The sequence below is a fragment of the Mercenaria mercenaria genome, chromosome 17, assembly GCF_021730395.1.
Source record: "Mercenaria mercenaria strain notata chromosome 17, MADL_Memer_1, whole genome shotgun sequence".
Taxonomy (NCBI): domain Eukaryota; kingdom Metazoa; phylum Mollusca; class Bivalvia; order Venerida; family Veneridae; genus Mercenaria; species Mercenaria mercenaria.
In genome coordinates this window covers 26475556-26500430 of record NC_069377.1, presented here as the reverse complement: position 1 = coordinate 26500430, position 24875 = coordinate 26475556, and the positions used below count along the sequence as shown (strand labels likewise).

General features: G+C 35.0%; 1 long non-coding RNA gene across 1 annotated transcript; it reads left to right on the top strand.

Annotated features, from left to right (window-relative positions):
• Positions 1-21267: 21267 nt before the first annotated feature.
• LOC128550160 (uncharacterized) lies at positions 21268-21954 on the top strand. Its single transcript, XR_008368148.1, has 2 exons — positions 21268-21582; positions 21690-21954. It is a non-coding gene; the product is annotated as an uncharacterized LOC128550160 (long non-coding RNA).
• The last annotated feature ends 2921 nt before the right edge of the window (positions 21955-24875 follow it).

The window sequence follows — 24875 nt, the reverse complement described above, 5'->3', positions numbered from 1 at the left end:
CATATGCACGAACTTTTCAGATAGAATAAAAAAGAAACGGGTCACATTTTAGGCGATCAAACTGTGTTGAACAAATTTTAAAATCGACTTGTGCAACCACATTTGATTTATTTTAATGCTTTAACTCATTTTTTTTAAAATCGCAAAATACGAAATAATAATATTTATAAAAAACCCATATCATTCACATTTTTTTTTTGGTAATAGATTAACGAAACTAGTTATTGTGACAAGTATTTCTGCAAGTTGATCTGTTTCAAAAGAGGCATACAACATCCCAAGACAGTTTTAAAGGTATTGTGTAATTTGATACTTTTGGCACCATTTTCCAGGAAATAGTTACAGGTAATTAAAACAGTTGTGCTATTGTATGATAAAATTTGATTCGATTTTGTGTTAAAACTTAAAAAATGTCAAATATATTTACACGTTTTTGTCACATTTTAAAAACATGTGTGATAGTTAAATGAAATCACTCGTAAGTTTTGTATGTACTTGTCTAAATACATGAACATGCTGAATTTCTGAACTGAACTTCTCGTAACATTTCAAGAGATATTTGTTGCGGGTGCATAACAAATGCATCGGCGCTTCGAGCTTTGATGTGAAAGAAGAAATAATTGTGAAGTTGAATGTAACAACCGAAGCTACTTGCACATCATCATCAGCATCATAATCATGATCAACATCACCACCATCATCAGTACGTAAATATTCTTTCTTTAGTTTCGATTTCCCTTACATGTATTTATTAAGAAATGGAACTATCGACCCTGAGTATGAAATCCATCCTTTTTTCTTTATTTCAAATCAATTTATAGTTTACTTTACAACAGAATTTTGTAAGTGCATTAATGCAATCCAATGTGACCATGAGACATATAGCTGCACTGGCGCACAAAACTATGATATACTGTTGTTTGTAAACAGCTAGGAACAAAAGTGTATTTTTGGTGCATTTTCAGGTAAAGTTGTTCATCATCCGCTGCGTTGCTACGTTCCAGAGATACATATTTGTTTTTTTGTAATATATTTTACTCACGTTATTCCGCGTGTGCGAAAGAGAGACAGCCAAGATACTGAATATAAAGTATCAAGGAAAGTTGAACAAGTAGGGTACAAGAAAATAAAGGTTATCAATGCATCACCTTGGTCTATTAACCTAGTGACTTGTATACAGAAGCAGTGTAAGCTACACATCTTTAACATTTTACGGGTGTTTTATTTCTGAGTAAGTATGTTGTATAAGGAGCTAGAGGCAGTCTAATAAGATCAAAAGAATTGCAGAACAAATATAATCACATAGGCTTTATTGCTTTATTACCTAACTCATTTACAATCTCGCTTTCCCTGTAAAACACAAGTGAAAACAAAACAAAACAACACAACATTTAACAACACATGAAAGTCAGTTACGGGTATATTTATACAATATCATCTGTTTTCACACTCCGTTACTCGATCGACTGTAATTTTCTCTTAGTGTTTGACAACCTTGATGCTCAAACCTATTGGGACCATCCACCATCGTATGGGAACCACCACCATAAAAATGTAATTTGAGTGTGAGATGTGCCGAAAACCTAATGTTTTTTCTTTCAAGCTTATTTGTCTGAGCTTCAGTATAAGCCTGTAGGATTGTTGGTAAATTTAAGTGACCAGTATACGAACTTAGTTTATGCCCTACCCTATCGCCAAAGTTTATGTACTGTCTCAACATATGCAGCGACACATAGATAACAGAATTATCGACGAGACTTTAAAGTCTTCTTCAAAATATGGACAATTTATGACACGTGAATCAACCTTAGACATGTGTTAAATACAAGAGGGTTGTTGCAAGACGGTGAAAGTTTAGTTGCACTGTTTCGTATTATCTATTTTGGATTTGAGTTGTCATCTTACGTTTTTGAAAACGAAATCTTGGAATTGACATCAAACTATCTCACAACAGCATTACATCACTTGAGTTGGTGCTAGAGGCGCGAGAGGTGTTTTACATTTCACGACCTCTTATTAACGGACTTTTAAAATCAAACTATTAGTAACAGAAGTCTTTATTTGCGCGAGTTGGGTGGTCGTAAAAAGACTCCCCGTGCTCGGGATCTTTGTTCAAGGTACTGTTATATTTTCAGGTCCAGAGTGATCATGGAATCCTTTCAAATGCATCCCAACAAACCGGAAGTCAAGGGCATGAGAGTATACACGATTCATTACCTACCAAAAAAACGGGCTAAATTAAACCGAGCCTGCTTCTCCAGATGATCTACATATTAGCCAGATTACTAACATGTGTAAACTAATAAGTTCGAATTATTAATATATGTATAGGTAGTCACTCATATGTATCCTTTAATCAATATTTGAGCCGCACCATGAGAAAACCAACATAGTGCATTTGCGACCAGCATGGATCCAGACCAGCCTGAGCATCCGTGCAGTCTGGTCAGGATCCATTTTGTTCGCTAACGGTTTCTCTAATTGCAATATGCTTTGAAAACGAACAGCATGGATCTTGCCCAGGCTGGTCTGGATCCATGCTGGTCGCAAATGCACTATGTTGCTTTTCACATGGTGCGGCTCAATTTTTAATTCCTATCTTTATTTATTAGTATATTTATGACCTTGTAAAAAGGATCGATTATCAGAACCAACAAAAGAATTTACAAGTACATTTGTACTTGCGTGGATAACATTTAATGACACGCAGATGAGCTCGCTTTCGTCAATCAATATGTTGCTCTAACAGTTACTTTTTCTAAGAAGTCTTTGAACGACAAGGTACTGTGTTCGTTTTTCGCAAACTCGTTTCCGAAGTAAGAGTACATAATCAATTTTCTATAAACATTAGGTGAGAACATGCTAGACATCCCACATTTACACTTTAGATTTGATATCTCGGTGGATTCACCGAATTACACACATACACTATTTTCTATCTTTCTGATCACGTCCGGGAGTTGTGACTCCTATAAATAGTCAAAATGTTACTTGAACAGGTATTTATTTACATGACAAATGGCGGCATTCCTAGGCTTACTTTACTGAAGGCAAGCTCGGAATGAAGTATTGATTGCTGACGGAAATATGACATATTTTTTCAGAGCTATTTGAAAAGGTTCTCGTTTTTTGCACCAAACTGAAGTCATTATTTCTTGACGGCAGATTTGTTCCATTATTTTACCTCGGACTATTTCAGTCGAATCGGAATTGAAATAAAACATTTCTCGTAGCTTAATTACATAATATCTGTTGTCCAACAGAAGGTGTTATCAGCATATGAAATAAAAGCTGTGATTGCACCTTCTTGCGGTCAACAGACGAATTATATAAAACAAATGTCATCTGCATCGTTTTTTTTAACAAATTGAACTATTTAGAAGTTATCCAACTTCCCTGTCCAAGTTTTAATTCCTTTTAGACATTTAGACCCAGGTTTTAGAAGATTTACATCGAGTTTATCAGCCGGCAAGCCTTAAATAAATCTTGAAGACAAATAATTATTATGTATGTGCATTCCATGGAATATAAGCCAAACAACCAATCATAATTAGAACCCAGTAGGTCAATGTACATGGATAATAGGACCTTATCGTACAGTACTCTTTCTGGGGCCTCATTGGCCGAGTGGTTAAAACCGCTGATTTCGGCATCACTTGTCCGTCACCGACGTGCATTCAAGTTTCGCTTGGAGTGTAGAACTCTTCACATGAGGAAGCCATCCAGCTCGGTGGTTCTATTTAGGTGTCCGCTTGTGATGAATAATATCCGGCGGGGCATCTGGAGTCTCCCACCAGCATCAAAAGCTGAAAACTCATATTTTCAAAGCCATATTTTCTGTCGATAAAAAAATTGTACTGTAACTAGCAATCAATATGTCGAAAGTTCGCCCCCCACCCCCCACCTACACACACACACACACTGAAGGACTGTGTGGTAGCTCCTTCAAGTCTCGTTTCTGATATACACAGTATAGTGTCCCTCTTCGGTTGACATTGCCGCCTGTAGTTTACCACTTGTCGCCTTCAATGTTGCCGATTGCCGAAGTCGTTGGGTATGAATGTAAACACGAGCTGCATGGGTGACAGGAGCCTGTTTGTTAAAGGTACAGAGTAACCACAAGTCTGAAGTACCTCATCTTGTTAGTCATATGACCTTTGTAAAGCCACTCCTTCAAGTTTTAATCGAGACACCGAATGCTGCACCTAAATATAATTATGCTGCACAGTTGTCAATGTCCTGTGACTTCTCAGCATCTCCTGGAGACATGAGAGAAGTAATTTACAGATTTACAAATTCATGAACCTTTAACACACCCTTCAACATAAGTTAACTGCCAAAGCCACGTGTCAAACAACATTTTTAAATTTTCTGATCAAATCAGATTTCTTACTTCGTTTGGTTTTAATTAAGCAAAACTAATGTATTGCCTCACCGTAAGTCTTATCGAATGACTCCATACCGAATCTAACATTTGCAAAATTGTGATTTTTGAACCATATAAATATAAAGTAATGTACTCTGTAGAAACAATTTCTTAGAATTTACTTCACCCTCTTTAGTACTATACCTTACGTTTTGAATGCCACCCTTAGGGTTCCGAATGTCACTTAAATGCCCCTGAATATCTTTATCTCATTACGATTGTAACAGTCTCAATTTCTTGACCGTCCTTCCCATAGAATAACTCTCTTTATACTCGTATATTACTTGCTGAGTTCGAACGCTTTTCTGAAGCCTGAATATCACTTTGGGGTGAAGATGGGATAGATTGTCTCTCTACTAATATCTCTCTATGTTTCCGAATATCAACCAACTCGATGATCCTTAACATATCTCTTGTGGTCCCTAAATAGTGCTCCTTTGAGGTAGATTGGACTGTCAAAGAGCCATGAATGTCATTTTTGTCTTGAAGAATGAAACTGAATTACAAAAATAGTAATACATGTATATAGGCATATTTATTTCAAATAAAAAAAACCCCATCAAGTCAGCCTTTCTCTCTGAAAATATACATCACTGTACAATTTATATTTATTTCAAATAGCCATCAAGTCAGTCATTCTCACTGAAAATATACATGACTGCACAAGTTATATTTATTTCAAATAGCCATCAAGTCAGCCGTTCTCAATGAAATTATATACCGAACGAGAATACGAAACTTGACAAACAGGCCACAGATACTTGGGGTTTGGACCAGCTACGACCCTGTCCTGGTCTAAAATTTGACCAAATGCAACAAAGATTTACAACATCACTATCTAGAAGATAAGAGATCAGAAAGTATTTCTATAATTTAAAAAAAGTGGACTTATTTTGATTAAATTGTTATTTTGGGAGCTGTTATGGTGTTGTTCAATGGTCCTGGTTGTATTTGGCCAGATTGTAGACAATGGCAGGGTCGTAGATGTTCCAAACCAAAAGTATCTGTGAACAATATTTGTGATCGGCCAGAAAAAATGTTGGTCTATTAAACATGTCAGTTTGCCAAATAAAATGGTAAGGAATGTTTGTCATTGTTTGTCATGTAATATTGTACTTGACCAAAGGTAATGTAAGTATGAATTGTAAGTTTGCAATACGATGAAGTGAAATTGAAAAGGTAAAAGAAATGCCAACGGTTCATGGATATTTATGTGGCATTATGTCCCTTGCTCTTTATTCGCATTAGCTGAATGCTTAATTAGATATGTATGCAAACATATAGAAGACAGGTCCTTAAAATAGATGAACATTGGAGCTTTTGTTCTGTGTGCACGTCATGATTTTAGATAATTTTAGATGTAAATGGTCTATACATGATTTGTCCGGGAATTAGCGCAAATAAACACGTAAAAGACCTTGACAAATGAACGTCTGGCTAATTACAGACGAGAAAGAATTACATGTATGTGACGTAATCATAGATAAAATCATTCTAGCCCGCCAGTAAATGTGCATAAATTTAACGTTTGTTCTCCTTTTCTTCTTCAATTGTTCTTGTATCTTGCATTGATGTTATAAATTATGTTAAGGGCATTGTTCTGTAGGAATTTGCTACATATAATGCACATTTCTTTAGAACTGGAGCATAACATGTTCTTTTTTAAATCGCCTTCTTCAGCTACTTCTATGTAGTTGAACATATGAGCCACGCCATGAGAAAACCAACATAGTGGCTTTGCGACCAGCATGGATCCAGACCAGCCTGCGCCGATGATCCGCACAGTCTGGTCAGGATCCATGCTGTTCGTTAAGAGTTCTCCTAAGTGCAATTGGCTTTGAAAGCGAACAGCATGGATCCTGACCAGACTGCGCGGAATGCACAGGCTGGTCTGGATCCATGCTGGTCGCAAAGCCACTATGTTGGTTATCTCGTGGCGAGGCTCATATGTATTCTTCCGAAGTTGATTCTGAATTACACCTTAATAATGCAGCAAATAACTCTGCTGACAGACAAAAATACTTTTACTGAACTTTATACATGCACTATGAAATATAAAAAGAAATATAAAAAAACAACTGCTATACGCAAGTTGAAAATAAAGCGATGTCCACAAAAAATCTAAATGATTGCTATTTTGAAGTATTCAATGTATGAAACAATATGTAGAATTTACTAGATTGTAAAAATTATACTTGTAATTTAGACTCTACATGAAATCCAAAATACAAATAGATACAATCAGCCTAACGCAATCTGTAAACCATATCACACACTTTGTAAGCTGCTGCATATCGTATCTTATCTTTTATACATTTTATCATGTATATAACAAGATATAAAACTGAAATAATTTATTATACCCGGTATGCTCTTATTAGAAACAGACCTGCAAGCCAGTATTTTATTATCCAACATATTAGATTAAACGTATCGTGTAGATTGCATATTGACGTTATCAAGTGCAAAATGGTCCGCGAATAAAGAAATACCTTGAAAACATGGGACAATGACTTTCTGCAACAGCTGGGTTTTTTGACAGACCCTGATTTCGGATAATAAGCTAATCGAATCAAGGACATGATCGATTAGACAAACAAGTATTTCTCATGTTCACAACCGAATTAAAACAATCGTGTTTATATTTAGAAGTGTATCTAAGTTTGATTTGTGACAGTTTATTATAAGACCATAAAACCATATTGGGATTTCGGTCAGGTGGATAAAATGGACTGAATAGAATTAATTTTCATTTTCCTAAACATATTTAATTGTTGGGCTCATTTTAATACTTAACACAAGTAACAAATTTGTTTTAGTTTTCACCCATGAGGGACAGAAAGTCGTGTATTTGTGCTTTTCACTATTAAAGCAAGTTAAAGAGTCAACCTATATATTAAAATAGAGCTTAACTATATTAATCATACAGCTCTCTCTCTCTCTCTCTCATGGGGGTGGGGTTGGGGGTTGGGGCTTCCTGTCGCACTGTCCCGCCCCCCCCCCCCCCCCCCCCCCCACCATCCCTGGTTAGGTTGCTTTGTGTCCGTACTGGCTTGTCTGATGTCAAGCACCTTTGGGCGTGATTAGCATTAAAAGGGTGTTATACGAATTAGATATAATAATACCAAATTTAAGTTCTTAAAGGAGTTCATCACAATATTTTGTGCGCAGCTCAATCGCGCAGCAAGCGATATCCACTGTAAAGTTCAGAATTCGCCGCCGAAAGTGCATAATTGTCGGATATGCAGCGCACTCGCGCAAAATATATCGTATGTACTGACAATATAGGTCGTGCATCCATATTTTACCTTTAAAAGTGATGGTGTTTTATTGGAGGAGTAGTTGTAAGAAGTACTCGAATCGAATACATTGTGGACAGCCAATTTGAAAGTAAACTATTTCGTCCAGTAATGATGCAGCCGACTCCAAGTCAAATAAAATTCCAGAAAATCTTAACGTAGATATATCTCCTTCAAGTTCATATGTGACTTCCTAAAAATGTTGTTATACTTTTTGTGCCCAATCCCGCATTTCACGCAGTAAGACCAGAGTTATGGCCCTTGATAGTCAAATTGTACATAAAGGGTCTAAACATTTGTGTCGCATGTACCTGAAAATTATATGCGCCAAGTGTCATGAAAACACACAAGAATTAAATTTCTCCATGCGAAGTTGTGCACCAGTGTTTTTATTTGAGGTTTCACTCAATAAAAGCAGATTTATGTCCCATGACGTGGTCTCTATATACGTAAATGGGATGTGAAAGCTTGTGTAGCACGTATCTCAAAAAGTATTTGACCTAGAGGCATGCAACCTTAAAGGAGCATTATTCCGCATGTGAGTAAGAATATTGGTTAAGAAACTGATAATAACATTGTGCAATTTGTTTTGTAAGAAAAAAAAATGTTCATAATTTTAAGGTGGGTGGGGTAATGAAAAAATACTTCTGTGGGTGGAGTGAATATTTTTTAATTTTTCTTGAAAACAAGCACGGGTTGATATTATTTTTTTGATTTAGATTTTTTTGTCTTAGTTCTAGCTTACATAATATAAAATTTGGAAAAATTTTGTCCGCTAGATTTTTCATATCATTAAGAAATACTTCGTGTTTTTCTCAGTTTCAGATACTTTCGACATCTGTCAAGAGTAATTTTTCTGATTTAATATATCTATATGTTGCATTTTATGCATAGTTATAGTGGTGTTATTAATTCGGATGCATAAACAGTAGCATCAGAGTGAAACTTCGAATAAATAATTGTTTGCAGTAGTTTTATTATGACATGTATGTACTGTTTCTTCAGACAAAAATACCGATTTGGTGTTCTTAATAAACTTTGAATATTGAAAAAAGAAGCACGGGTACCTATTATTTTTATTTTTTATTTTAACTTGTCATACATCAATCTATAAATATGCAAAGTTACAAAAAATTCTGTCCGCTAGAAATAATTGTGAAAAACATCTTTAATTTGAGAATTCGTCAAACAAGTCTTAAAACAGTTCGTAATAAATGCAAGCAGTTGAACTATTCTAGGTTTATATTACGACTTAACATGTATTTTTTGTAATGTAAGTTATTCAACTTGCCAGTAAATGACCCAATCGATAGTATGCTACTACACAATCGGACAACGACACAAGTTGAATGAACGTTTTTGCGATCGAGTCACCAAGGGACCAATTACGATGTTACTTTATGCTAAGGCGAAAGGTGTTTCACCAAAATCGTTATTAGGGCTACATCTTAGAATTCGGCTTTTCCAAGGAACACTGTAATTGTTATGATCGGAGACATACCCTTTAGGCGATTAAACAGCCTATGAGAGAATACGTTGCAGTAATACGTGTTTTGAATAGATATTAGGTTGAAACTCATGGCCCTTTGTTGAACAGGTCCCGGACCAGCAATAAAAGTCTTCCCGTACATTCAATCAGGGTTCTTTTCAGATCGTTCAGCACGACATTGATGTTGTGTTAACGGTAGTTTATTTTTGAGCTTGACAATTTCTGCTTGAGTAGTTACAATACCCCCACTTTCGTAGCTTTGGGTGTTGTTTAATCACCCCTTGGATATGGTGCCTGCTTTTTAATTTTTTCTTTGGCTCCATAATCTCAGACCCTCCCTGTTCTGCCAGTTGTTAATAGTTTAGGACAAATCAATTACTAGTATTTTAACTGAGGACCCTACGCCGCTTTTCACGGAATTGCACTATGTGTAACATTGAGGGTTACATGTACCACATCTAGATGTCTCTAGTTTTTGGTACTCGTAACATGTATACTAGTACATGCGGAGTTCTGCTCAACCCGGGGCTAGAGAGCGTGGACTGTAGCATGAATATCCACTGCCGTCCATGAACCTCGTCAGCAACATTTTCTTTTTTGACGTGTTGGGCGACCTATGGAGTTCCAACGTTTTCTATTTTGCGACCTGAAACGGTTTTACTTGTAACAATCACCATTATTTTTTAATCAAATCTTTGAAAAAATGCACTGAAAACATAGAAAGTAACCAAGAAAATAAATGAAGACTTGAATGTGTACATGTTGAGGTAACTAACATCTACCCAGACCAGTAATAGTAACTATACTGATTGCGCCTGCGGATAAGTGGATTAGAAAGATGAGGACAAAATAATTTCGAGCAAAAATGCCTTGTCCTGTGAGTATTGCTAATCTCTTATAAGTCTGCAAGTGTTTTCTTGCAGTATTTTTGTAAGCTGGCTTCTCACTATTCAGTTAGCTAAGGATACAATTACAGACAGTAATTAAGATATAAGAATAATTTTATGAAACAGTTTATTTAACCTAATAATGTGTTTTTCATTCGTATGCCCATCATAAGACAAACTACACATGCAGATATATTCTGGAAAATCGTCTGCTCCTAACTTTGTGATCAGAAGTGTATATTGCGAGTATGACTAGGAAGGACATTAAGCCATGTTGAAGCATTACATCACCACCAAGTAGGTATTTAACATTGAGATGGCCTGTATTTATTACAGGGTTTGAATATAATCGCGCAGTATCATTTTCTCTGCAAATGCTGAACACAACATTGTGGCAATATAAATATCCGACAAGAAAACCAGGTATGCTCTGTGCAGACCGACCAAATGACTTCTTGACCGTAATACTTTGTTTTGTAGTTATGTTTTGTGGTCAGAAAATATTAACTAGACCAATTAATTACATAAATGGGATTAAGCTTCTACTGGCCTATTGACCATTCATCCTAGGCTTCTGACCTGCGTAAATACAAACACAAACGTGTTTTTCTCTATCACTGCTTTGCTTGTATACCCGTCGTCTAATTAAAACCTTAAGTGTAATACCACACCCTATTACCTGATGTCCACCACGCCGAGGGATGCGGCTGCCACAGAGGTCAGAAATCAATAACGATGAGTAGTGGTGTTAGTTTTTTGCGCTGTATTTTTTCATTTCGACTTTCCATGAAGATATTCTGGTGCAGGCATATGTGTAAATGCCTAAACATATTATATGATTAATCCTGGTCGCCAACTTTGCGAAATAAAGAAGTATTCAGCTGTTTAAATTGGACGTTTATTAAAATTGATGCGAAAATCATATTCAACGGCCCAATTCGAAGTGTTTACAAAATAATTTGATCGGGTTTACCTCACACGTCAAACGGTCAATCATCTGGGGATAATCCTGGCAAGTTTCAAGTCTGTCCGTACGTCTACACCGACGTTATGACCCTCCAAAGGGACCCGGGTACAGTCATGTATGATACACTTTACCGCAGAGGGCATTTTTAAATGATGCCCATTCCGCCGAGGAGTCAAAATATAGGATATCGTTTACGACAGAGGGGAATTTTGTGTAAAATTGTCTATTTTGACTGTTTGTTTTGCTTTTGAGACCTTGGAGGTCATGGAATTATTTGCAGTATGCATTGTTTATACTTGTGTTTAATAATGGGCGATTTTCAATGGCGAACACTGCTGTAACACGGTGGTAATCAGTCTAGATTGAACTTCTATCTATCTCCGACGTTGTTTTGGTACTATAAGTCTTCGTTTTGTAAACTCAATTTTGTTTCAATTTCTTTTATCATGAAATATACAGAAATAATGATATCGTAAGTCCTGATGGTATCGGTACTTGCGTTCTTGCTGGATTCAGTGTTGAATTTACGGTTTATATTAAATGATAAATCGTTTTGCAATCAGTCTATATCCTACATTGCATACAATCTGATACTGTACATGTATAGAGTTGTTTTGCCACTAAAAGTCTTCGTTTTGTAAAATCATTTTTGTTTCTTTTTTATCATAATATACAGACATTTGCTGCCAGCAATGAAATCCTAAGTCCTGGTACTTGCGTTCTTGCTGGGTTCAGTGTTGAATATAGGTTAATATTAAATATCAAATTGTTTTGCATTATCAATTTTTCATACTAAGAGGCTACTGATAGTAACATAGTTCTACATAAAAGATCCGTTAGGCTAGAAAATTTAAATATATTTGTTGTCAGTGGCATAAGTCAAGTGGTCGGTTCTAAATAAAGCTGTTATTCATTAATCGTTTACAGAAATGTTCTAAACAATTTATTTTGTATTCAATTTCAGAACCAAAGATGAAGGCATACACGTGTTATTACTGTAACAATGATTTTGAAGTAAACACTGGAGTGATTGACCATTTAATTAATTGTCATGTCAAGAGAGATCTATCAAAATGCAATGGAAATAACTAAACCATCTGTTATTACCGAGTTACTATCTGAAATGAAGATTTCATTCTGATCAAGCTCTCTTGAAAACTTTAAAGATGTATTCAATTTTGATATTTTGCCCTGTAACTTCGATACATGCCCACACGCTGGTCACTAGAAATGAATATTTCACCTTCATTTGGAATCACGTCGGTATATGTTTTCTGTCCTATATCCAGCATTCCAAATGTTTTCATCTTATTCCAGTTCCATGTACTTAAATGGTCAGTCACTCTAGCGTAAGCTGCAAATCAGTGTCTTAGCTTTTTTTAAACAATTCTCATGCATTTCAAATATATATGCTTAAATATACTACTCGACAAACTGTGTTTAACTATATGATCTGATGTGTATTTAAATGAAAGCTGTATATAATAAATGCCAAACGATTTAATACCTAATATTAACCGTAACTTCAACACAGAATCCTGCAAGAACGCAAGTATCAGGACTTAAGATATCATTATTTCTGTATATTTCATCATAAAAGAAATTGAAACAAAAATGAATTTACAAAATGAACATTTACAGTCAGCAGCAGAACCAATCTATACAAGAAGCAGATAGTATGCAATGTCGGAGATAGAAATACAATCTAGACTGATTAACACTGTGTTACAGCGGTGTTCGCCATTGAAAATCGCCCATTATTAAACATAAGTATCTAAACAATGTATACTGCAAATGATTCCATGACCTCCCAAGACTTAAAAGCGAAACAATCAGCCAAAATAGACGTTTTTACACCAAATTCCCCTCTGTCGTAAACGGTATCCTATATTTTGACTCCTCGGTGGGATGGGCATCATTTAAAAATGCCCTCTGCGGTAAAGTTTATCATACGTGACTATACCCGGGTCCCTTTGGAGGGTCATAACGTCGGTGTAGACGTACGGACAGACTTGAAACTTGCCAGGATTATCCCCAGATGATTGGTCGTTTGACTTGTGAGGTAAATTCGATCAAAATAGTTTGTAAACACTTCGAATTGGGCCGTTGAATATGATTTTCGCATCAATTTTAATAAACGTCCAATTTAAACTGCTGAATATTTCTTTATTTCGCAAAGTTGGCGACCAGGATTAATTATATAATATGTTAAGGCATTTATACGTATGCTTGCACCAGAATATCTTCATGGAAAGTCGAAATGAAAAAATACAGCTCAAAAAACTAACACCACTACTCATCGTTATTGATTTCTGACCTCTGTGGCAGCCGCATCCCTCGGCGTGGTGGACATCAGGTAATAGGGTGTGATACAGGTTTCATATCTGACCAATACAAACGTTTGTTTGTGTATTTGGCATACTGTCAAAGTCACGAGGGGATTAGACGTGGTTGTTCCATTTGTATTGACAAAACACATCATGTTTTGACTATATCGAATTCAAAACTAAATATGTTCAAGCAACGTTCTTGAGAATTGTATAACATTTAGTTTGAAAACATGTTTTCTTGGCTTTTAAAAAAACACACCAAACAAGAATATCTTTAAAAAAGATGGTCGGCGTGTAACTGAAGCACAAGTTATATATGGGCAGAAACCTGTATTTTAAATCTTTTGGCAATGTTAAAAGGGGCCTCTGTGAAGTTTTGTATAAATGAGGACAGTAGTTCTGAAGAAGACTGTGTTTAGAAATTGTGGAGTGACACACGACGGACACCAAACACTCACAAAAGCTGACTTTGAGCCTTTGGTGCTTAAAAGATGGTAACAGTAAGCAAACAATATTGAAATACGTTCTATACTTTATTTCTGGAATTGTTGGAAGCAACATGAACCCTTACCCTACTTCAGCTTCTATCATTCAGAATATGTACAGTACTGTTTTCACCGGAAAGATTAATTTAAAATTTAGAGTCTAAAATTTAACAGTATCGGACATGTTGTTGCAGGTTAGTAATGATTTGCACTGGTTAGAAATTGTTGCTGTAATGCAGGGAAAGAGTTAATGACTGTATAAAGCAAATAACCTTTTTGTAAAAACAAAACTTAAGGAAAGGAAACCTAATAAAACAGAAATAACTTAACAAGAAAACTTAACAAAACAGAAATATGTCCGGATGAGCAGATGAATATTTGGTTACGCACAACTGTTCAAGTGGTACGCATACAGCCCGATGGTGCTGTACCTATAGAGGTTATAGATGACGAACGCGTTGTCATTTCACTCAGTGTCACACATGACTCAGAGTGAAACATTTTCAGCTTTTCCTCCAATCAGCGCCACTCTTACAAAATCTCTCATTATGGCTGAAAATACCGAGAATACCTTACCAAGCAATCCGATTGGTACATTATTCAGGCGGCATAAGGTCATACGAGGTCATAAACGCCGAAAAACAGGGTTTTCAGAAAGATCAATAAAAATGCCCTTAATCGTGTTCCATTGTTGTTTTATGTTACATTGTACCATGTGAATTTAAATATACTTATTTCATAAAATAAAGCTCTGTCCAATAAAGCGATGTCCAGCCTGTCACAATGTTCTTCGCTTTATGTACCATATCAGTATACCTACAGCAAGTAAAGACAAAAAGTGGAAACAAAACGGCCATGTTGTTTTGATAGTTAGGAATCAAAATTCTTAATCTGTGCAGTTATTTTAGTATAAGAAAAGCAAACATCAATATGTTCTGTACATAGCTCATAATACTCCGAGCAACGAAGAACAGGCGTTAGACGGCAAAATCATTGATCTTTGATAAATTTATCGATCTGTGATGGATTGGGATGGGTAAGGTAACACTCGAGAAACAAATGATTGGATAGGAAAAAAAGGTTTTCATTTCAGCACACTTTGTATCTCTTAATCTGTATCCAGACCCTGTATGTTTTGTAGCTCAGGAGAAAAGTCCTCCCTTAGCTACAATACTAGGGCATGTTCTAATCTCTGGCCTGGCCTGGCCCGGCCTGGCCTGGCCTGGCCTGGCCCGATGAGCCCAATTTTCGACAGGGCCGGGCCAGGCCAGGCCAGGCCAGGCCAGATTTTATTGTACATAGAGAAATGAATGGCATAAAATCTAAATATACAATTACAGTAGCAGGCAGTATTAACCTGTATTGTTTACTTGCTGCAGGTCAAACAAAATGAGAAACCAGTCCTCTGGAGAATCATTAATTAGCCATCATTCATCTGATTTGAAATACAGACTTGCACTGAAGAAAATGGTGTAACTAAATGATAACTAACCATTTGTTCTGTGATCAAATTATTTAAAGTCAACTTTAACACATGGTTTTAAAACAAATGGCTAATTTCATTGATAAGTTTACCTGCTGCAATATAACTGAATATTTGAATGTAGTGAATGCATCTTTTTGGGAATTGTAATTACAGGTTGTGTCCCTGTACTATCCTTAGCTGACCTTTTAACTGTTCAGTTGAACTTTTAATGTGTGTTTGGTTTAGTTAAGCTGATGTTCAATTAATGAAAGAGTAATCAAAATAATATTCATTGTGGGACCTCCCTCTAACTCATTGTCAGGGTGTTGGCATTTTAGATTATTGATATTTTTCTTGCACAAAAAATAATGGTGCATTGTATTTATGTTATTTCTAAGAGATATATTTAATGCTAAAAGATGCTCTTGAGCCTGTTTCACAAAACTTTGCAGGATTTTTTCCTACATACTTAGATCAATATAAAAACAATCTTACAAAATTATTCAGTATGTGTATAACCGTAACTACAAAATTTAGTTATCGCTTCCCCGCACCATACTATCCCAGATCCTAGAACGGAGATAGCATTATTTTAGAATTGAAAGTTGTTGCCGGTTAATTAGTATTGACAGGTGCCACTCATTATTCTTCGCCAATATTTTGGGTTTTTTTTTCTATACTTTACACCATATTTGTTACTTGACCAAAATAACATGCATAGTTTACCAATGGCACAGTGGCGTAGTGGTAAGTTCTCCGACTTTCACGCATGTTACCGTGGGTTCGATTTCAATTCAGATTGTTTTCATTAAATCAATATAATGTCATTTTATTGATACTGTTTTTATTGTTACAACATGTATGGTAATAACTTGTATGTAGAAGAATGTCAAATACGTGTGTATTTCTTTCAATAACTGAACAATAAATCACGATAAGTGACAACTGTCCTGCATTCTAAGTTAGAGATGAAATTAAAAAAAAAATGATACTGAAAATAGTCAAACAGGTGTTTCGAACTTACAGTCCCGAGATTGGTAGCTGAATGTTTTGTCAGCACAGCTATATCTGCATGTACGACCTGGCGGTAAAGAAGTGTTTATATTTTATTTGGTTTTCAATATTTACATTTTTTGGGCACCGAATTTTTTTTTTTTTAACGGAATCATACAGAATATTCTTGAGTGCTTAAGCCTTAAGTTCAATAACTTCGGACAATACTAAAAGACTAAATAATCCTCAATAGACAAAATGAGCCGTGTCATGAGAAAACCAACATAGTGGGTTTGCGACCAGCATGGATCCAGACCAGTCTTCGCATCCGCGCAGTCTGATCAGGATCCATGCTGTTCGCTAAAGGTTTCTCTAATTGCAATAGGCTTTGAAGCGAACAACATGGATCCTGTCCACACTGCGTGGATGCGCAGGCTGGTCTGGATCCATGCTGGTCGCAAACCCACTATGTTGGTTTTCTCATGGCACGGCTCAAATAATAATAATTAGTTAGGTTAATCAATTGGGGGAAAACCAAACCACCGGTCAAGAGTCAACTGAGGTGGAGATCCCCTGATAATAGTCATAACAATTAATCAGGCATCACCTTTAAATTAGACATTATAGTTATGTTAGCTACAGGCTTATTCCCAGGTGTATAATTTTACAGAGTGGGAATTCAGAATGTATTTATATAATGTCTGAAATATCCAAACTTATTCCACAATAAGTTCCAAAAGTCAGATTTTAAAGATGCTATAGAAATCGCTTTCACCTTTTACGAAATTGAAATCTATGGCCTGGCCTGGCCTGGCCCGGCCCAGTCGAAAATTGGGCTCATCGGGCCAGGCCAGGCCAGGCCGGGCCAGGCCAGGCCAGGCCAGAGATTAGAACATGCCCAATACTAGGAGGAGATTTGGCTTAGACAGCGAAAAAAGTGAGAAAAATGATTAATTAGTAAGTAGGTATTTACCTTTCCCATTGATTGTTGTTTGAACATTCCTGTGTCACACTGTAGAATGATGGTCAAACTGTTTCTGAACTGTCTGTGACCCCGATAAGCAAACATGTAGGCCTACGTTGTTTACAAACATTTCATGACCTTGGCAGAGTTCAACTGCAGGTTTCAGCATGGTCATTGTAGCGTAAATGTACGTAAACGATAAAACGAAATGGACATATATCAATATAAAACACACATATTATTTTAAGAAAGTAACATTAAGTCATCGACTTATTAACAGTGGCTTTCATGGTGAATAAAATTTTAAAGTTCCATAAGACTTTATATTTAATGTTAAAAACAGATAAAGCATCCGTCCATTTAGATAAAATGCATAATTACCTGAATAGAAAATCACTACTTTCAATATTATATATGAACCTATTCAGTTAAAGTGATAAAAGGACGTAATCATAAACAATGAATTCTCTAATATTTTCTTACTATGTTTATTAATATTCAAATCTTTGACAACTGCATCAGAAAACAATTATTGAAAATAAGATTTAAAAAGAAATAGATGTATTTTATGGTCATAACCAAAAATGTGGAAGCCACACTATAGACAAAGGCATTACGAGCCTTTAAGTGTAACACAATTTAGGAAGCTTTGAGAAAGATAGTTGGAAAATGTCCCTGCTGCAGTAGATGAAAATTTTAATTTTTCACCTGGATACATGTTTACTGACAAATGTAAAAATGTTATTACATTTTTCCAAAGTGTTTTACTTTTATTGGTTCCGAATACACATAGAAATGGGCAGCCACGCTTGAATTTACAATACCTCTTGATTTGATTTGTTTTTGTAGGAACAAACGGAAAATATTCTTCAGCGGCAGAATATGACAAGTATACTGAGCAGCAAAAGAAACTATCCAGATGTATAAATGGTGTATTTTTTTAAATAAAAAACTTAAATTTATAAATTTGACTTGTTTTCTTCATACCACATTACACTTTAAGAACTTCACGTGTTAAATTAAAAAATCGATCAACCGTGAAGTCAGTACACCCACAATAGCCGTTTTGCACAAAATTCACGTGCACGTGTAATTAACGATTTTCTTTGTGATGGAAACATTGATGATTGACTCACTGGAAAAACAGCATAAAGTTAAAAAAATATTGTTGGTTGCATGGCACGACAGAAGCATGCAATTGGGATGTTACAATGCAACAGACGCGTAGAAGATATAGCCAGAATTTCGTGCAAAACGGCTATTGTGGGAGTATTGACTTCACGGTTGATTGATTTTTTTAAATTTAACACGTGAAATTCTTCAAGAGTAATGTGGTATGAAGAAAACAAGTAAAATTTATAAATTTAAGTTTTTTATTAAAAAATACCCCAGTTATACATCTGGATAGTTTCTTTTGCTGTTCAGTATATTTCAATTCTGAAGGAGTCTAGAATACAGAATATACTGATTCATGCATGAATGTTTATTATCATCTTAAGTACATTTTAAACATAGCTGTTTATCATCATCTTAAATACATTTAATCATTGCATATAGTTGCCTGCATGCTTTGAAAAGAATTTTATTATCAATCTTAAGTACATTTTAAACATTGCACAAAGTTGCGTGCACGCTTTGAACTGTAAAGTATGGTTGTATGAAACTTTGATCTTTGTTTACGAGTACAGACTACTTCAATTTCCTTTGCAGCATCCGTTTGATCAGACTAGCCAAATTGTGACCTAGATGTAATTTAGCTGAATCATAAAATAATACACCAATATTTTCACATTGTCACGAAATAAATATTGTTTAGCATATTTGTTATACACTTTAAAATGCTCTAAAGTACGTCAAAACAGGTTTCTAACAGATGTAATCTGTTTCCCCTTTGTGTCATTTGCAATACGGCTGAAACTAGAAAATGTACTTTTAAATAAGTTAAACATATTTTAGAAATATCTGGTATTATTTTAAGGCAACAAATATTGTTTAATTGTAGAATACGCATTGAACTGATCAAGTTATGTCTTTGTGAAATTTTGCTTGCAACATCAACTTATTAACAGTGACTTTGTGGCTTTCATAGAGAATCAAAGATAAAATTATATACATGTATTTAGTACCAACAAACTTGCAGGCAATCATATAATTTGTCTTAGTGTTTGAAATTATTTTTGTCCAATGGCATTACAGTATTTTTCAAATTATCAATAAATTAATATTAATTACTTCAATAGTCTAAAAAGACGTCTACGAGATCAGTACATACAAAACTGACATGTACCTATAAGTAGTGTGCCAAAAACTTGACAATTATGTGAAAAACAAAACTGAATTTTATTACGAAACTTATCTAGATGTTTTAAAAAATGATACATTACGTAAACACTTTACAAGTTCTCATACATTTGAAATTGAATCTGGTAGATATAATAATACCAGCAGAGAAAATCGATTATGTAAATGTTGCAATCAAAATAATATCGAATCAGAGTATCATTTTTTCATATGCTGTACATTGTATTCTGACAGGCGTCGTATGTATCTTGTATGTATCTTGGGTCAGTGTCCTGGTCAAATATGCAAAAGTTTGTTAATTAAATGTCTACACATAAGAAAGGTCTTTTGTTGAGAGTTTCTAAAGATCTGAAAGAAGCTTTTGTTAAGCGTTCTGATACCCTAAGAGATTTGACTATTTCTTAATATGCATTTGTATATATTTTGAGTTGTCACATTTATGATTATGTTATATATGTTATATATGTCTTGGCCATATTCACTTTGATATTTGTTAGATGGTCAAAGGCAATTGTATTTGCCGATTTGCCAATAAACTGAAAATGAAACTGAATAAATTTATTTTGGTAAATCAACATTTACCTCCAGTCGTTAATTATCCCGGTAAGTCACATACTGTAGGCGGAGCTTAAAATAATCGGTTAGTGTTTATCAAATTAAATTGGTCGCGCGGCGCCGCGCCAGTCCAATTTAATTTGATAAATGCTTACTATAAACACTAGCCTATACTAAGTATGTAAAACGGAAATCTCAGTTAATTATCGTCATGAAATGAAACAGTGTATATACATAAATGAGGGAAACAAAAGGATTTTATTTTATTTTTAACATGTAAACCGCAAAAAGTTATACTTTGTCATAGACTAAGTAGAGATAAACCGCATTTAAAGTTGGCGGAAATACGTCTATGAAGTAGACCTTTATTTCTGTTCAGAAACACCTACTTATAAAGCAACAACATTAAACAATGTTATTTTCTATGATAATTTCTTTTTACGTTTAAAAATAAATAAATTTGATTCTAATACAGTACAAGTTGTATTATAAATGGTTCTAGCGCTAAGCTGTCACCATATACGCTTATGTATCAAAAGCAAAAATTTAGGATTTTTTTTAATTTGTTTTTCAAGTTGCTACTGTCCAATGACAATTGACCACTGTCGAATTATAATAAACCATCAAAGGAGTGTTTTTTAAACAGAAAATAAAACCAGAATGCACTAGAATATTACAAAGTTATGTTCAATCTTAATTGTTAACGAACATTCTAAGCAAATTATTGCAAGGTTTGTTGTGGTACGACTGAATAAAGGAGCTGCGCCATGGGAAAACCAACATAGTGGCTTTGCGACCAGCAGGGATCCAGACCAACCTGCGCGTCCGCGCAGTCTGGTCAGGATCCATGCTGTTCGCTAACGGTTTCTCTAATTGCAATAGACTATGAAAGCGAACAACATGGATCCTGACCAGACTGCGCGGATGCGCAGGCTGGTCTGGATCCATGCTGGTCGCAAAGCCACTATGTTGGTTTTGTCATGGCGCGGCTCAAAGATAAATGATAAACAAGCTCAACTTATAGATTATAAACAGGGAAACCAATTCATCATTTTTGATTATCTTCCCAGGCATAACTCATTATTACAATAATATGTTTACTCTGCTATTTATCAATATGTTTTCCTTGCAGTAGAATCGTGATATATAAAAAAGGTTATACTTGAACTGTTTTGCGTGTTTGTTTTTCTTGGTGGAAATCCAACATATTATATATATAAACGTCTTGCCTGATAACGGTTTTCCCTCCCTCAGGTTGAAGTTAAAAATTGTATTGATTTTGGCTTCAAATTGATAGTGTTAACTATAGTTTGTGTCCTGGGAGTATTTGTAGAAAAAATCTGACACTTCCTACAGAATTCTTGAGGAGTCGGCTAAAAACGACCAGCATTACTAGTACAAGTACATGCTATAATTTATGGGTTAGCTTGTTCAATATTTTGATTGCCATATGAAAGGCTTTGTTTTCGTAAATTTGAAAACTTGTTTTTCAATTAGTCAAAGCAATAGAAACTCTATTTTATTGCAGCAGAAATAACAGGAAAATACGCAACCCCTCGAATAAAAAAAAACTAACATTTAAAACTGGACGTGCATACAAATACATAGACAACATGGATAAAAACGTATTAAGGAACACCTTGGACAACGTACAATTATGGGAAGCCATTTTGGTGGGAACCATTATAGGACAGGAAAACCAGATTAAGTAGGACACCGCCTTGGAACAGTCTGTGGCAAATCCCACAATAAAGTATTTGATGTTCCTATATTTTCGTTATTGAAGAACTAGATGCTGTTTCTAAAACCTTTATCATATTTAGAACAAATATATAATTATGTAATAATCAATGAAAACTGTGTATATATTTGTAATCTCTTGGCCGTCATTTTATGTTTGTAAATGACCAACAGCTGATGGAAGCAAACTTTTTAGGCAGTACAAGACAAATGGCTATTGCGTTATCGAACAGGCCTAACCCCGCTGTTTGGCTTCTCGACACTCCCTCGTTGGTGATATTGAAGTCACGTGCACTGAAATAGCGTTTTACTGTTGTTTTCGAAATTCTTCCGTGTACCTGCCTTTGTTCGAAAACTAGGTAATCTGCCAAAATATGCGTGTAATAGGGTATGGTTAAATAATCGTCTCATACAAAGCACAAGCAACGACAAAACACTGTTATAATATTTCCGCTAGTTACTACCATGGAAATAAACGTATGACAGTTATTTGCAGTATCATGTTTATCAAAGTAATGCACCGAAATACCTATCCACACAAAGAATTATATCTTTGAAGCATGACTAAATGTTATGCACATGAAAGTATTCTTTATCATCAAAATGTGCATTTCTTCAAATGTAGGCAGCTATATAATCATGTGACAAATATCCAATTTATAGACAGATATTGCGGCCATTTATGAACTTTTGATGTTGTAGCTACAGAAAACAAATACTTGTCATCTTTTTGATAGCGTAGCAATATCAAATAAAAAATTTCTAGTTTAGACTGTTGAAATATATTCTTACTTTTCAAAATTGATTACATCAAATAAGGAAAATATTTGTAACAAAATAAATATAATGTTACAGTACTGCTTCCAGCCAACCTAATGATATTGGCTTTTGCCTGCAGGTAAGAGCTCGAGTGATAACGTCTACAGATTCTAAATATTTATTTTTTTGCAATATCACGTACTGAAAATAAATGGGTGCATGTGCACTTATCGATAAAAGTTTCAGATGATGTTTATCACATCAATCTGCAGATGAATTTATCTGTGTTTATTACGTCAATGTGAAGATCATTTGGGAACATAAAGCATAACCAAGCAAATCTAAGTAAGACATCGTTTCGATAGCGTCTTAATGCAACATTTTATAAAAAAAATATGGTTAAAATGTTTTGGCACATACTGGCAACCTAAGAATCTAGAACCTAACAAAATTAACGATGTGTTCTTCGTTTTAAGAATGCATTCAAAACGTATTGGTAATATTCATTTTAATCAGCCAGGTTATGTTTTTGTCAGTGGAAACTACTGCTTGACCATTTTTTCCGTTACAAAGGTGTTCCCTAAGTTTTCTTTGTATATCAGACAATACCACTGCTATTTGTTATCATTCTAAAGAACGAGCCAAAAACTATAAATATATGGGAATATTTTCCGTTGTAAATTAAAAAAATATATATCAATATTTTTATGAAGGGATTGCAATAAAACATATGTTGTAAGATTTTTAGTTAAGCATAAAAGCAATATTTCCATGCCAAAGTCTAAATCATTTTGTTTGTTGAACTTGTGAATCAGTTAAAGTGCAACAGGAAACATTCGCTTTGGCAATAAATTGAGATTAAAACAAAGCCGCAATTAACGATCACTCATTAGGCGTCACGCATTGCTGTAAATAAAATCCATGAGTAGATCCTTTGTACGCTTAGAACGTAACCAATGAAAATAATAGCAGACTCAGTTTGATGGGTATGTTCGTAAGAGGTAATGTGCAACACCTCTCGCGTTAAAGATCGCAACCAAGCAAAATAATAGCAGACTCAGTTTGATGGGTATGTTCGTAAGAGGTAATGTGCAACACCTCTCGCGTTAAAGATCGCAACCAAGCAAAATAATAGCAGACTCAGTTTGATGGGTATGTTCGTAAGAGGTAATGTGCAACACCTCTCGCGTTAAAGATCGCAGCCAAGGAAAATAATAGCAGACTCAGTTTGATGGTCCTAGCGTCGACTTTAGCTGAATTCTGAACCAGGAAATATAACAATATATCAAAACATCTCCTGTGTGTTGTTGCTATTACTACTGTTTACCAGGATGACATTTTTAACCAGTTGCTCAATTATTTAATTGACATTTTCTTTTGGCATCAGACCTAAAATGTATTAAAAGATGTTATATAAGAATCGAGTATATATTCGAACTTAAGGCTATGGTTAACTATTAACTTGCTGATCATGGTCTGCACTGTTCGCCATTCAGACAGTATCTTTTGAAAGATGGACAATTTAGCAGGGTAAGGGTTAAATATGTATGATATCTTGCACAAGTTAAATTAACATAATACATTTACCATTGTGGTTTCAGAAAATTTAATGGTGTTTCTGGAAACAATGTTGTTTTCTTCGGACATGTACTTATTTAAATCAACAGTTACACACATATACATTTACAATAATAAAAATCGATTAATTGTCTGGTTTAAAGGCGTATGCTAGAATTCCCTGTATATGAGATGGGCGAAAATTTTCCCAATAACAGAATTTCTTAAAACTTTGGATATTGAAGGACAATCATCTAAGAAACAAAAAAATGCAATAAAAATCATAGGTCACCGGATTCGAAAAAGAGTTAACTGCCCTTGAAAACGTCATTTTTGGGGGAAATGCCGTTTTCAAGGGCAGATAACTCTTTTTTGATACCGGTGACCTATGATTTTTATTGCATTTTTTTGTTTCTTAGATGATTGTCCTTCAATATCCAAAGTTTTAAGAAATTCTGTTATTGGAAAAATTTTCGCACCAAATTCTAGCATACGTCCTTAATACTTATTTCGGTCAAAACGAAATCAATAAAGTCTCTCACTACGACCGAATCTAGGTCATATCAATATCATGCGCCAAACTAATACTTGTGGAGTAATGCATAGAGAATAACGTACAGGTCTTTTGAGAAAGGGTTTTTCAGACAAGGCCACAAAT